This window comes from Balaenoptera borealis, assembly GCF_965194805.1.
Source record: "Balaenoptera borealis genome assembly, chromosome: 8".
NCBI classification, from domain to species: Eukaryota; Metazoa; Chordata; class Mammalia; order Artiodactyla; family Balaenopteridae; genus Balaenoptera; species Balaenoptera borealis.
Genome location: NC_138865.1, coordinates 120,332,652 through 120,348,806, shown reverse-complemented (window position 1 = coordinate 120,348,806; position 16,155 = coordinate 120,332,652). Strand labels below are relative to the sequence as shown.

The following is a 16,155-nucleotide window of genomic DNA, read 5'->3' as shown; positions in this document are numbered from 1 at the left end:
AGATGCAGGTGACACAGAGCCCTGGGCGCAGCCAGGCTCACGGGGAGGAATGCAGGCGCGGCACCAGCCCCAGCACCGCCTGCACGTGGCACGCGCTCGCGGGGAGGGCGGGTGAGCCCGCCGGCTCTGTCACCCCCTAACTGGGATCTCATCTGGAGACTGATATGAGATCCCAGTTCACAAACTGGAGGAAGGGGGCAGGTCTGCAAACGGACAGCGCATTCTGGGTAAAGAAGCGATTGGAGTGGAAATGCGAAGGGCACACTGTCGGTACCATACCCACATCTGGCACCCCCATGCCCACCACCAGCACAGGGAGCCCATGCAGTTGCCCTTCAAGGAAATGGGCTTCTGACACACTCTCCGGGATCCCCGGGGTCCCCTGCACACCCGCGTGCGAGCGCCCACTCCTGCCTCTCCCACAGGGACCTGCAGACGAGGTGCATGGTCCCAACCAGGTTGAACCAGCCCACGCCGGGCACAGAGGCCAGCCTCCAGGAGGACGGGGCCAGAGGGGGGTGAATGCTGCCAGGAGGAGGGGGCTGCCAGCTCGTTCAACAGCAATGGGCCCAAATTAACCACCTTCATGGAGACGAAAACGCCCTTTTGGTTGAAACGAGCATCTCCCCAGCTCCCAGGGCACGTGTTCCGGTAGGAAGTCTGTTACTAACGATCTCACGGGAGACCCGGCTGGCGGCCTCCTTGCTGGGGGTCAGGCTGACGTGCTCAGCAGGGCAGTCCAGTGGGGATGGACGCCTGGACCCTGTAGCTTCCACTACCAAGGCTAGGGGCCTGTGCTCCATGGGGTGGGGGCCTGGGGAGCCCACTGAGCCAGCAGCTGGAGGCCTGGGTCCTGCCCAGCTCTGTCACAGAGTTCCATGGCCATGGGTCTGAGGTCCCAAGGCAGACCCACCAGACCAGGGGTCCCCATCACCTGCGGCTTCATGGCAGTAGCTCGTGGCATGGCCCAGCTTGACCTCTCTGTGGTGGGTTCCCCCTCCTCCCTGTGGCTCTCCCCCCCACCCCACTTCCTCCCATCACCATGACAATGGCATCCCCCACTGGGCGTCATGTGGCAAGAAGGAAGGAGGACAGATGTGTGTCTTCGGGTCACAGGGAGAGCTGCAGGCCATCAGGACGCCCTGGCCCTCAGCAGACGAGGGACCCTCACTGACCCAGCCATGCTTCCAGCCAGGCAATCACTCCCACGATACAGGAGAACTGGAAGCTGACCCAGATCCCACGTGGTTCAGGGGGGGCTGGAACCGAGCTCTGGTTTCTTAAAAGTCAGTTGAACGTCAGTCACCTCGACTGCCGAAGGTTCCGGCTGCTACCCTACTGATCACAGGAAATCTCAGGCCAGGCTGAGATGTGACTACAGGACCCAGAGGTGGAGCGTTCCCCCCAAACCACTCCCTGACCAGCTTTCCACCAGCTTGACCACTCTCTCAGCCTGGGTCCACTTCTGCCTAGCACGGTGCCTGACACTAGAGAGGCATGGATGGATGGATGGATGGATGGATGGACGGATGGATAGACAGATGGGTGGGTGGGTGGGTGGATGGAAGGATGGATGATGGATGAATGGTTGGATGGATGGATGGACAGATGTGTGGGTGGATGGATGAATGGTTGGATAGATGGATGGATGGGTGGGTGGATGGATGGACAGATGGACAGACAGATGGATAGATGGATGGATGGGTGGGAGAACAGGTGGGTGGGAGAAGGATGGGATTTGTGGGTTGATGGACAGATGAATGAGTGAGTGGGCGGGGGCATGGGGGTGGAAGGATGGATGGGTGGCCAGGAGGACAGGTTGGGGAGGGGGTGGATTCGTTGGGGAATGGATGGGTGGACAGATAAATGGATGTCAGATATTCTCAAGCTGTCCCTTCCCCCCAAAACAACAAGTGGCAGCCCCAAGTTAGATACAAGGAAGCATTTTCAAGAAGCGCTTATGAAAATCCATGCAGAGGTACCCAAGTCAGCCCTGAGCTGTGACTTTACAACACTGACCCTGACTTAACCCCGAGGAGACACATTTGCACAGAGGGCGTTTCTGGGGCCACATTCCAGCTATAACTTCAAGCCCGAGAGGGGCTGGAGCAGATGTGACTCTGGGGTCACTTGCAACAAGGCCTGGCTCCACCCTTCTGTCTCAGGCACCGGCTGATCATCCAGACCCCGCTGTGCAGCATCTACCACCCCCGCCATTAATTTCCCCCTCCCCGGCTAGACCAGACATCCAGATGTTCATGGTGGAGTTCATTTGTTCTTGAAGAGGAGGGGATGAGAATCAAGTATGGCAGAGAGGCACAGAAATGACCATGGGCCAGACACCAGAGTGCGGTCATCCGGGTCCTCAGGGCGGGGGGGCCAGGGGTCAGGGCGGGGCTGGGTTCCTCTTACCCCATCAGACCCTTCCTGAGGACGCATTTCCTTGTGCTCCGCTTCTGGGAAGCCAAGTTTCCCACTCGTACCACTGAGGGAATTAAGGGGATGCCCAAGCCGGAAGCAGAAAAGTTGCCACGTGCCAAGAAATCCCCAACAGAGCCCATGCGTCAGGCTGCGTCAAATCCACCCCAGCACCCCATCCTCCCAGGGGGGGGGAAGGGGGGGCGGGGCAGGGATGAGAGGCTCAAAAGCCACTGCTTCAAGGTCCCACCAAATTACGCCTCCCACCCCGAGGTCAATGTTAGCATCCGGCTGCTTGGCTGGCATGGCCCTGTGTGGGCAGGACAATGACAGCCCCAGTGCCAGAGGCTAGGGGGGGTCCCCCACTAGAGGAAGAAGGCCCCAAAACACGGCACCCTAAGGGAGTGGCTGAGCCCAAACCCCCGAACAAAGAGCAGAGGGGGGCACAATTCTTACTCCAAACCACACCTTCCTCTCCTTCCCCCATCCATTGGGTAGTTCCTGGACACCTGCTCTGAGCTGGGCTTGGGGGCTGCCATTGTCACTGCTTCAGGGAGAAGGCGCAACATGAACGCAGCTCCGGGATCAATAAATCAGGCTCTGGTCCTTGTCCACGGGATTTCTTTGAGAATCTGCTGTAAAACCATGGCCTCTGAAAAGTGCAAGCGTGCGTAGCTGTGTGTACGGCTGCGTGGGGACAGGACACGTGGTCGGGAAGGGGGCAGACCCGATGCTCCGGGGTCACGGCATGACGGTGGCGAACACAGGTACATGCCACCTGGGACCCAGGAGCAGTCGGATGGGGACACTGGAAGACCCTGCACGGCGGGCAGCAGGTCCGATTTATAGGACAACAACCCAGGAGCCAACGAGAGGACCCTTTGGGAGGAGGTGCCAGGTCTCTGGGTTCTGGGGGGAGCGGGGGAACTCGTCCAGCTTCACCTCTTCCCATGCTGTGCTGAGGGACTCGGGGCCTGGACACAGGGTTCCAGGGCAGTGCAACCCACTTGTCGGCACTGATTTACTATTTTTCCAGGCAGCAGCTGATGACCCCCCCAGCCTGATTTTCATGCACTTCAAACCCAGCTCCGGTGCAGCACTCAGCGTGCTGACCCCTCCTGCTATCTGGCAGCGGCCTCCCCTGCGTTATCCAATCCAACCCAGGGCTCCACCAGGCAGGGCTATGTGGTGGCTCCTGGGCCTGCTTCCCTGGGGGTCCCTCCACCCCAGACCAGGGAGACCCTGGCACACAGCAGGCGCACATCTCATGACGGTGCTGTCTGCAGATGGCCCGCCAGGACAGAGAACGTCGCTTCCTAGAGCCATCGCTCTACACCCTGGCAAGAAGCCAAAACAGAGACCCCACTGCCACTGTCACCTTCATTTTCGGGGAGATCTTGTGGGGGGAACTAAGAGCCAGGCTTCTGCAGGTAATAGATCTGGGTTCAAATCCTGGCTCTGCTGCGGACTCGCTGTGTGACCCAGAGCAGGAAACTCTCCCTCTCTGCACCTCAGTTTCCCCAACTGTAGAATGGGGGCAGTAGTCATTGTTAAGATTAAATGAGATAACACACGTAAGCCTCTCAGCCCAGGTCCTTGCTCCCAGCAAGTGTCCCGCATATGACAGCCTGAGTCACCTTCCCTCCCCTTCTCGGGGGCTCATCCCAGGAGTCCACTTCCAAGTCCAGGGCCTCAGACTCAGGCAGTCCCCACTGTCCCCACGGCCTCCTGAGCAGCAGCCCCAGTGGGCCCACCCCGGGTTTCCATGACAATTAGGAAATGCCCCTCACCCGGGTGCCTCCAGCCCTGCCCCAGGCCCATGGGGTCAGCACCACCATGGGGTCCTCCAGCCCACCCTGCTGAGCTCTTTCTCCCCGGGGGTCTGGAAGAAGAACGGCATCCAAACAAACACTCATATTAGGGAGGTAAGAAAGCTTCGGGTCCGACCACCTAGCGCCACTCAGAGAATCTAGGACACAGGGTTTATTTTTCCACACTTCAGATGAAAGCGACCCGGGCCCGAGACGACTCTTCACTTCTCCATCCTTCACTTGGCGTGTGCAGGGAGGAAAGTGGAAATTCAACTCACAGAAAAGCGCTCCCTGCAGAGTGACCTCCAAGGTCCGTGTTCACCAGCAGCATCACGGAGCAGCCGCATCGGCAGATGCCCCTGGTCCTCCTTGGCCAACCCGGGGCGTCCGAGAGCAGGGGCAGGGCCTTGGGTTCCCACCCTGGAGGGCGAGACCAGCTCACGGCCCCCAGAGAGCAGACTCGGCCTCAGAGGCCCGGGGGTTCCCGGCTCCTGGCACCTGTCCTGCAGGGGTGACCACCGCCCAGCTTGCCCCGGACGAGGGAGTTACCAAGGATGCGGGAATTCCAGGGCTAAAACTGGGACAAGCCGGCGACCCCAGTCGGGCGTGTGGCAGACAATGGTGCCTCATTTACGGTGCTGGCACTACCTGGGAGCCCTCAGAGGTCACTCCCACGGTCGGGCAGGACAGTTTCCGAAAACGGCCTGAGAATTAGGGGCAGTGGGCCTGCAGAAGGCCTGGCACGGGGCCCGGCCCCGGGACACCATCGGGTTCAGCCTCACCTCACCAGGTGTGATGGGGGCCCAGGCAGGTGCTAGGTGAGCAGGAAGAGGGCAGGGTGGGCGGGAGGGACTGGGAATACCCGGGCCACAGGGCACTGGGCCCCACCCCGCGTCGTACCAGTTTGCCAGGGAAATGGCAGCCAGGCAGACTTCAAAGGCACATCAAACCGCAGCCTGAAGGCCCCAGCAGGCCCATTTAATTATTCAAAGAGTCACCTGGGTGCCGCCTGCTAATTGGCAGGGAGACCTTGAAGCACCGGATTTTGCTTATTAAAAACGGCTCTCCGGCTAAACAGCCCGACCATCCAAACAAGCAAGGGATCATGTCCCTCTCTCCAGCCCACCACACTCCCATGCAGACGGGCCACCGTATCAGGGGCTGCAACAGGCCGGGCCCCTCCACCCACTCCCACCACGAGGGCCACACAGGGCTAAAGGGCATGGGGATGGCCACAAAGGCATAGACAACAGAAGGAGGAAAGGGAAACCAGGAGGGCTTCCCATAGGAGGTGCCGGGGAGTTGACTTGGAGAGCAAGGTCTAATTTGAGTTCAGAGTTTCAGCCCTGTGTCAGACAGACGGGGGGCTGGAATCGGCCACACAGCTTCCTGGCCCCTGAGCTGGCCGAGGGACCTGAGTTAACTCACCTGTAAAATGGGGATAAACCACCTGCTTCACACACAGGCCGTGTGTGAAGCTTCATGACGTGCGGTGTGGCTGTGCCCTCCCACAGAGCCTGGCCCGTAAGGAGGTGAGGTGATGGTCAAGATTTAGGGGCTGGAGGAGGCGGCCCGGGCAGAGGTGATCACACCCTGCGCGCTGGGGGAGGTGTGCGGTCTCAGAGAGGCTGGGGCAGAGCAGGAGTAGGCTGAAGGGCCAGGTGGGGCAGGAGTCCGACGGGGACCAGGGCGGAGGGAGGGAGTGATGGATGGGCCGGCCCAGGTGCCACCACCAGGACCTTAAGCCCAAGTCAGCACAGAGGTAGGAGGTCTCGCGGTCCCCCTGTGACGTCTGCAGAGGCAGGTCCAGCAGAAGTGCAGGCGGGGGAAGAGGTGCGGCCGGCTCCAGGCGACTGGGGGAGACCCAAGTGAACCCCCAGATGCCAGCCAGGCTGTTTCAACCCTTGCTTCCAGAACCCTAGTGAGGCAGAGGGGACACTGACCTTGGGTCAGGAAAGAATGGTTTGTTTCCCGCCATCCCATTGTCTGAGGGAGGGAGGGGCCCGGAGCTGCTGCTGAGACAGAGGAACGCGGTTTCTCGGCAGCTACAAAGCTCAATAGAGTTTTGACTTTCCGGCCCGCTTCTCGGAACGGCAGCAGTTTGGAGCAGAAAGGCCAGCGGATCAGCGGGGCCATCTCCCCCTCCAAGCGGGGCCCAGTACCCTGCAGCCACTTGGCTGTTTTCCTTTCATGCCACCTTGACCTCTTCCCAGGGGACACCTGCCCGGCCTAGGCAGGAAATCCCGGCGGCCTGCCGGGGCCCCGCCCGGATGGAACGCTCTAGAAATGCCCATCGGGGAACGAGAGGCATCACAGAGAGGCCACACAGCCAGCACAGGGGCTTCCCAGAGCCACAGCCCGCACAGCCCACCCCCCAATAGCCTCTCTTCCCAGCCCAAGGCCCAAGGCCTCTTGCAGCTCCGTTTTCACCAGCAGACTCTCTGCACAAAAAGTTTCCGCACTGGTCACTCATGGGCCAGAGTCCCTTGGCCGGGGGAACCGCGCCCAAGTGCAGTTGTGCTGGGCAGGGAGAGGCGGCCGGGGCCCCAGGGGACCGGGGCAGGCTCGGCTCCAAGGAGGAAGCAGGCCAGGCAGGCGGGTGGCTCTGCCCAAGACTCCAGAGCCCATCGGCTGCGGGGCAGGGATGGGGCCCCCCACCAGGGCAGCTCTGAGCATGCATGGAAAACCACACCCCGGAACACCCGGGCGGCTACTGGAAACGCTCTTCCCTTTTCTCCTGCTCCACGTCCAAAGCTGTCTGCTCCCTGAAATGCCCCTTCTGGCCCTGTGAGGCCTGTAACAGCAGAGCAGGGCCCCAGCTGCCCCCTGACCCTCCCCCTACCCGCCGGTCACGGCCCGGCCGCACTGGACACGGTGACAGTGGCCCATCTGGGTCACGTCCGGGCACAGCAGTGAAAGTCAGAAAGAGAAGAACCGGTAGTTGGCTGTGCCAGGTGGGTGTCCAATCCACACTGCTGGCTCTGGACGGTAAACCCACTGTGACGTGTCAGAAAAGCAGATCTTCCGGGACTTCCCTGGTGGTGCAGTGGTTGAGAATCTGCCTGCCAATGCAGGAGACACGGGTTCGAGCCCTGGTCCGGGAAGATCCCACATGCCGCGGAGCAACTAAGCCCGTGCGCCACAACTACTGAGCCTGCGCTCTAGAGCCCTCGAGCCACGACTACTGAGCCCGCGAGCCACAACTACTGAGCCCACGAGCCACAACTACTGAAGCCCGCGTGCCTAGAGCCTGTGCTCTGCGACAAGAGAAGTCACCGCAATGAGAAACCTGTGCACCGCAATGAAGAGTAGCCCCCACTCGCCACAACTAGAGGAAGCCCACGTGCAGCAACGAAGACCCAACGCAGCCAAAAATAAATAAATAAATAAATAAATTTTTTTAAAAAGCAGATCTTCCTCGTAAATACATGGAAGCTAGGAGACTAGCTGGGGACCCTCCTCAGGGATCTGGGGGGACCCGGAGGGGGGTTCTGAGAGACCACCAAGCCGCTGTGTGACCTCAGGCAAGACCCCTCCCCTCTCTGAGCCACGTTCTCCCACCTCCGAGAACAGATGGTGGCTGGGGGGCTGGGGTGTCAGAGCTGGAGGCACTCCTCTCCCCTCCCCCCACTTCCTGCCAGTCTGCTGGGAAGTGAAGGGTCAGCTCCTGGCCCTTCCACCAAGTCCTAAGAAGGCCTGTGTAGGCCCGCAGGGAGGGTCCCTCCCCTTGGTGGGTCCGCCAGGACAGAGAGGGCAAACCTGGGCCTGCCTGCAATCACCCGCTACCTTCCCATCCCCTCTGGCCGGGGCAGACATCACTAGTTGATCTCGGTGTTCTCTGCGGCAGAGCTGGGATGCATGATGCTCCCGGTGGAAGACTGGTCTGTGGACTCCGGTTAGAGAAGCAGGTCCTCTTCCTGGGGGAGTTCTGGCCGGCCCTCCACCTACTGCCCAGAGGAGGGCACTGCCCCAGGGTAATCGGGCCAAGCCCCTACCGCCGGGCTGAGGGTCTGGGGTGGAGGTAGGGGCACACACACCCTGCTGAAAGGACACACGTGAAACCCAAGCCCTCCCCCCAGTTCACACAAGGGGGTCCAGGGAAGGCCTCTGGATGGGGGTGTCCTCAGGTTTCCCCGTCAGTCAGGACAGTCCCCCGCAAGATGGGGGTTACTGTCTCGTCACAAATGACACCAAGGCTCAGAGAGGTGGAGAAAGCTGCCTGAAGAGACCAGCCAGGAAGTGACAGAGCCGGGCTTGGAGCCAGGACTATCCCCAAGAGGGGTCACAGCAGGGAAGAAGCCCAGCGGGAGCAAGCCTGCGTCCCTCACCCCTGCCCAGGCGTCCGGCAGCATCTGGGCTGCAGCTCTTGGTCATCCCGAGGGGCTGACCTGCCAAGCGGGTGGGTGGGGTGTCACTCCCTGTACCGCCAGCACCTCCTGTGGCCTATCGGGCCCTCGCTCCCCTCCCCCCATGACCCCTCCCCCGAGCCACCCTCTCCCTGCCCTGGACACCCACGGCAGCCCCTCACTGGTCCTGGCCTCCACCCTGGAGCCCCTGCAGTCCACACGGGGCCAGCAGTTTCTAGACAAAATCTCAGAGGCCACTGCCTGCTGAAACCCCCCCAGGGCTTCCCCTCAGAGAGACCAGAGACCCCCCACCCTGCCCACCCCTCCCAGCACGACCTTCCTCCCACCCCCTGCCCCTCTCCATCCCACAGGGACACCAAGCACATCCCCTCCCCGCCCCCCACCCCCAGCGCCTCTGCCTGGGCCTCCGATGCCCAGACCTGTCCACACTGGCTCTGCTCACTCCTCGGGGGTCGGCCAGATCGAGGCCACCTCCTCGGAGAGGGGCACTGACCGCCGCATCTGAGGGCCTCCGTCCCTCCCTCTGCCGCCCCAGCCTCAGACTCATCCCCCTGGAGCAGGTGCACACGACTGGTCACGGTGCAGGACAAGCTGCGTGCCAGTGTTTGGGCACCAGGCTGCTCTGGGCTCACGTGAGGACAAGGACAGGACTGCTGCCCCCCACTGTGTCCCAGGGGTCCGGCTTGGCTACTGCAGAGCAGAGAACTAGACTGCAGCCCTTCTGGATGGCGCCAGCCCTGGGTCTGGAGGCGGTCCTGGGCAGGGAGGGCTGGGCTCGGGCCAGCTGTCCAGCCTGCAATGCTCACCTTGGAGTTTGTAGGGCCGAGGGCCCAGCCAAGCCTCAGGGCCGGGCTCCAGGCCTCGGCTTTAATCAGAACCACTGGTGCCTCACTGCTGCCCTCCTGGGAGGGGCCGGAGCCGGACGCCCATCCCATCCAAACCCCGCTCCCGGACAGCCAGTCGGATTCCCAAGCTGGAGAGACGTGCAGGGCCCGTGGGTGCTCAATGGCAGGGCACCCAGCCTCCTGCAGCCACCCAGCCCACCAGGGGCGGGGCCGGGACCGCGCCTCGGCTGTTGAGCAGCCCCGCATCGCATCGCGTGGTGGAGGGCCGGACCCTCCAGTGCCGAGCAGGGTAGAGGCCTGCCTTAGTCTCCCTACCAGTGACCCCAAAGGGAAAAGGGAGGCTCAGCTGCCCCCAGGGTCAGCCGGTGGGACCCGAGGCTGGTTTCCCAGCCCCCAGAGGCCAGCTCCGCCAGGACCTGAGGCTGGAAGGGCCCGGAGATGCCCCGGGCAGCGGATCTGTGCCTGGGTCAGTGCTGGGCCCATGCCCCAGGACCCCTGACCCCCAGATGACTCCCATGGGAGGATGGGAGGATAAGGTCCCAGTTCCACCCCAACCGGCTGGGCAACCCTGAGCCAGAGGTGCCCTCTCGGGGCCTCAGCCTCCCCTGCAAAATGGGGTTGAATCCTCATTCCCGGGGTCCAGGTGCGCGTTCAGTGAGCTGACCCGTGGGGAGGGCTCTGCCCCATGTGTGTCGCTGCTGCTATGATGGGGGGAACGGGAAACGGGGGACAGGAGGAGGGGCAGCTCCGGAAAGGCCAACGTGCCTCACAGGACAGAACTGCACACCACGACCTGACGGATCACGTGACGGCCGTGAAAACAGCAATCCCAGGAGTCAGCTTACACCTGGTGACTGTATTAAAGGTCCGAAACAACGGGGACTAAACAAAACTACGCATGAAACATAATAAGACTAATTTTACAAGAGCAAGGAGGTGGAAGACCCGAAGTTAAGGAAGGTGGTTACTTCCTGCTGGGGCCGTCGGGGCCAGGACCCGGGAGAACAGCGGGCGGTCATACGTTTCCTCCTGCCCTGTGAGCTAGAAGGGCAGCTCTAGCTGAATGTTGAATGTTGGGCTCGTGAGACTTAAAAATAATTAAAAACTAAATAAATGAATCCATAAAAATAAAAGAAGGAAAACTGATGACCAACAGGGAATAAGCAGGGAACGTTAAGGGAAGCCAGACAGACGGTCAATTCCAAGAGTCCTTTCTCTCCTGTCAGAATATCGCCACAAGTTGCCTAAAAATGAGGCGTATGGTGGTGGGGACCGGCGGCTGGGACCCCGTACCTGAGCGTGAAGCCGGAGGTGAGGGAGACACGGCGGGCGGCGGGCAGGCTCAGGTCGCATGGGCTCACTCACCGAGGGCTGGACGGTGCAGGGGCCCCTCCGAGGCAGCCCGGCGGGGCCGTATCTGAGTTCACTCCACCAGTCCCTAAATGCCTGGCCTCAGTCTCCTCATCTCTAGAATGGGACACAACCGTCCCTCCGTGCAGAGATGGGCAGCATCACGCAGCGGGGCAGGTTGACTTCCGCTCGCTGGACATCCTGGCTTCACCGACGGGGGCAGAGGCTGTAGGAGCCACTGGGTGACTTGCTGGGTCTCCTTCCCCTGCCGCGGTGGCCACTCTGTTCCAGCAGGAGGCCGTCTGTCAGCCTGGCTCTGGGGGCAAGTGGCGTGGAGGGGAACACGGCCGACACACACGTGTCGCTGCAGCAAGTCAGCGAGACTCGGGGCTGTTTGCTGGCACCGAGGAGCCTGGCCCATCCTGATCACGGCAGCAGCCGGCACAGAAGAGGGATGCGACAGAGGAGACCCACAGTGAGAAGGACGACCCAAGTGACATCGGGGGAACTGTCCCTTTATTACCAAAGCCCCTCTCCCGACAACGAGATGAGTGGGACTCGGGCTTACCCGAGCGCTGCCTTCACACTGTGTAACTGGATGTACCCAAAGCACCAGACCGCCTTTTGCAGATGATGGTGCATCTCAAGGTGGCATGTCTGATTCACTGGCTCGGCCGGCCTCCTGCCACAGCGGAGACTTGGGCCAGTCCCTCCCCACTGGCCACGGCCGGGAGCAGAGCTCAGGGCTGCACAGAGAGCACCGCTGACCTGGCCCCAGAGCTGGGCTTGGCGAGCGGGGGCTGGTTGCTAGCAGGGCCACATCCCCCCATACCGCCGGCCACACCGCGATGTCACATTCTGTTCCAGAGCATTTTTAATGACCTCACATCCCTTCTGCCTATGGATAAATCCCACTGCAAAACAGGACAAGATTTCCTTCTCCGTCTCTGAAAACGAGCCGATAATGTTACACAGCTGCCCGATAAATGTTTAATGGTGGTATTTGCTGAGAAGGCAGCCTTTGATTGTTTTGCCTGTTACAGAGTGAAGCAGTCTCCGCTCCCTAGAGGGAAGGACAGGCCTGGGGAGGGGGGCGGAGCCGGGGCTCCAGTGCCCGAGGACATTCTTACAGCCCCCAACACTGAATGTCGTTGGGGACAGGGCACCTGCCAGTGAGGACACCACTGTCCTTGGAGGCCCACCTCCCATCCCTGGTAACTGGAGGGGGTCTCTGAACCCCAAACCTCCCTGCCGGCCGCTGGCCTCCTCCTCGGCATCCAGGTCTCGGGCTGGCAAGGGCTGTGCGAGGACCGGGTCAGGGCTCATGGGGCTCTTGCTCAGCTTTCAGGAGTTGCAGATTTGCGCCCCCATGCACCGGGGATGCCAGAGGCTGAGGGACCCCCGCCTGGGCCCCGTCCCAGAGCTCGCTGTCCAGCAAAACCCACATCCCCGGGCTTGAAACAATAGAACTTCATTCTCTTGGTGCTGGAGGCCAAAAATCCTGAAATCAAGGGGCAGGCAGGGCCACATGAGGCTCTGTGGGGGGAGCCCTCCGGCCCCTCCCAGCTCCCGGGGGCCCCAGACGGTCCTGGGCTTCGCAGCGTCACTCCAGTCTCTGCCTCCGTCTCCACATCCCTCCTCTGTCCCTGGGTCCCTGCTCCGTGTGCCTCTTATAAGGACACCTGCCTTTGGATTTAAGGCTCACGGGGTAGTCAGGATGATCTCACCTCAAGATCTCTAATTTAATTACATCTGCAAAGACTTTTCCCCAAAGCTCACATTCACAGGTTCGGCGGCGTATCTTCTTGGGGCCACCACTCAGCCCACGACACCTGCCCTCCCGCGGGCTCACCGGGGGCCCCGTGGGAAGCCAGGGCTGGGAGGCAGCGTCCTCAGGCCTCGCTTTGAGAACTGCGCTCGGGCCACTCCTTCACCCTGGCCCTTGCCCCGGGCTCTGACCATCAGCCAAGTGAGCCTCCTTTTCAGAGACCAGGAAACAGGCTCAGGGCTAAGAAACCTGCTAAAAATCACACCGGCAGCCCAGACCCGGGTCTCTCAGGCCCCTAACCCTGTGCCTGTGGTCTGGGGTCACGCTCCGGCTTCTCCTCGCACCCTGCCCAGCACACGGCTGCAGTGCCTTTGCCTGCCTGTGACCGGGGTCCAGTGTCCATCTCCCCACCTGACAGTGACCGGTCCCCCATGTGTCCCAGCACCTGTCCAGGGCTGCCGGCATCCCCAAGCACTGACAGAATGAATGAATGAATGAATGGGCAAAGGAATGAATGAATGAGCAGACGACTCCCTGGGCCCTGTCACCACCTGCTCGGGAAGCTCTCTGGGCCTCAGTTTCCCCGCGTGTAAAAGTCGGGGATGAAGGGCCAGGCGTGGGAGCCGAGGAATCGGAATCGGGAAATGCACACTCGACCTGCCCCAAGCCTCCCAGCCTCCCAGACAGATGCGGGCAGATCCCCCCACGCAGACAGGCTCCTTCTCCTCCTCCCGTCCCTCAGCGCTGGACCTACTACGCGCCAGGCACTGTGCTGAGACCGTCACGGCCATCTCGTGAAGCCTCACAACAACCCAGGGAGGGGGCTACCACTCTGACCCCACTTGACCCAGGAGGCCATGGAGGCTGGGGGCGTGCAGAAACTGACCCAGCACCGCCCCTAGTCGGCCGGGTCACTTCCTCACCCGCCCTCCACTGCAGCCCACTGTCGAGGGCCTGCTCTGTGCTGGGGATCACTGCCAGGCCACCGAAGCTGTGGCCTTGACCACCTCAGAGCACCACGTGGAGACCAACCAACTGACGTTTACGTGAAAGGGGACAGATGGAGGAAGGGTGGCAGGACGGGGTGTGGACGGAGAAGCGGAAGGACAGATGGGTGCGTGGATGAGGGCACAGGTGATGGGCAATTGGAAGAATGGACGGACAGACAGATGGGTGGATGTATAAGTGGATTGATGATGGGTGGAAGGAAGGACGGACGGACGGACAGACAGATGGTGGGTTGGATGGACAGAAGGACAGGCGCCCAGGTGGGCGGGTGAATGGGAGGGAGCGCGTGAGGGTGGGGGAGGGGAGGGAACAATAATAAAAATCCATTAGCTCAGCCAGATGCACATTTGCTGTGGGCAAACTGACAGCACAGGCACGTCTAGCTGACAACGATTATAACGATCTGGGAGTCAGGCAGAGAGAGACATTCAGCTGCACTGCTTCTTTCTAAAGACCCCCGCCCGCCGCGGAAGCTCCAGCTGGCCACTCACGCCCCTCCTGCCGGGCTGCATCCCGCTTCTCCTGACCGCCTCCAGCACGGATTAGCTCCCCGCTGCCCCGCAGGAAACGGCCGGTTAATATATTTTTGAACAAACGTGTCCCTTCCCAGCTCTCGTGCCCACGGTGGTAGCGGCAGAGAGAAGCAGACACAGCGCTCCTTCCAAATTCTGCGCAGGGGTGAGTGGCGGGTGCAAGGAAGCGGCCCTCCCGGTGTCTGCGGTGGCGATGGACTCAGGAAGAGTCAACCGGCCACCGTTTGCCACCGTTTGTCAAGCACGCGGCCCCCCTCCTCCACGCCGTCCTCCCGACAGCCCCATTCACAGATGGGGCCCAGGCTCAGCTGCCGGTGGCAAGCACTCGGGTGTCCAGGGAAGGACGCTGCAGGCCCTGGATGGTGGGGAAGGTTCAAAGGCTCCACGGTGCCGCCTCCTGGGAGCTCCGTCCCCGTAGCCAGTGTGGACAGGACATGGCCTTGGTGTCGCCAAGGCCAGCGTTTGGTTCTCCCCGCTGCCCCAGGGCTGTCCCCTCCTCCCCGAGTGTGGGTCACTGTCACCAAGTGGGGGGAGAGGGTTCTCGGCAGGAGGTTTAATTCAATAGTAGATTCCTCCCCGGGAGGGGCCCTGCATGGAAGCAGGTGTCACTCTGTTAGGAGAATGCAAAAGGAATCCACACGCTGCGACCACTCTGTCCGCCAGGCGGGGGCCCCGCCCTGGCCTCAGCTGGCCCCTCCTTATTCTGAGGCGGGTTCTGTGTGATGACACCTGCGAGGCCAGAGTCGGGGGACAGGCCAGGCGGAGCCCCATCCGCACCTGCTCCCTCGAGCGAGGGCCTGGCCCACACAACATGCACCCCTTTGAGGCATGAAGCACTCCACCCCACCCAGTGACGGCCGGTCACCAGCCTCGGCTGCTACATCACACCAGCTCCGGGGTCCTTGAAACAAAGGAAACCAAACTGACCAGGCCTGACTGCCCCCATTCCCCTGCCCGCATGCCCTCCTCCAACACCTCCCAGACAGGAGCTCCCTCCCCGCCAGCCTTGCCTCCGCCATGAGGAGCACCCTCCCCTTCTAGAACCTTCTACGGAGCCCCAGGCAGGATCAGGAACACTGCAGGCGCCGCTGCCCCAGCCGGTGGGATCCCTCCATTCAGGTGTGAAATGCTTGGGAGCAAGACAGGGGTGATGGTGGCACAACACTGCGAATGTGTGAGCTGCCACTGAACCGTACACTTCAAAGGAATGAAGCTGATGTGAAGTTTAGTGCAACTCAATAAAAAGCCAGAGAGCACAAGACAGGGTGGTGGGGCTGGGCTAGGAGCAGGGAATCAAAGACGGAGGCTGGTCCCTGCGCCCAGGAGCACTCAGCCCAGTGAGGACCCAGAGCCGAGCCCACCACCCGGACCCAGCGCGGCCTGTGTGCAGACGTCCATGCACCGGGGGCGCCACGACGGCCCCCCACCCGCTCCTAAGGCCCCTGTCCCACGCCATCTGCATTCACTCCCACTGCTGCTGTCACAAAGCACCACAAACAGTGGCCCCAAGCAACACGGGTTTACTATCTTGCAGTTCTGGAAGGTTAGAAGTCTGCAACGGGTCTTATGGACTCAAATCAAGGTGTCAGCAAGGCTGGCTCCTTCTGGAGGCTCCGGGGGAGGATCCGCTCCTCTTCCAGCTTCTGAGACGACCCACGTTCCCTGGCTCGTGGCCACGTCACTCCAACCTCCTCTGTGTCATCACATCTCCTTCCTCTGACTCTGATCCTCCTGCCGCCCTCTTACAATTACAGGTGTAAGTGCATCTATAAAAACGTAACCTGCAGAGAACAGTTTCCCTGTCACACGGGGTCCAGGAGTTAGAAAGTGGATGTATCTTTTGGGGGGGCCACCTGTCAGTCAGCCCACCACCCAGCCAGCAGCCCGTGGGCGTTCACAGAGTGTCAGGGGCTGCACTAAATCACGCTGCACAGTGTACGGGCTCACGGCAAACTTGAGTGGCAGGGGGAGCTTTCCCAGTCTACAGAAGAAGAGACAGAGGGTCCAAGAGCTTCCCTGCCTAAGGTCACTCAACAAGCAGATGGCCGACAGATG

At 61.4% G+C, this 16,155-nt stretch overlaps 1 protein-coding gene across 9 annotated transcripts in view; it reads right to left on the bottom strand.

Moving 5' to 3' along the window:
* VAV2 (vav guanine nucleotide exchange factor 2) overlaps positions 1–16,155 on the bottom strand; it is a 183,558-nt gene that overhangs the window by 62,128 nt on the left and 105,275 nt on the right. The window lies entirely within an intron of this gene.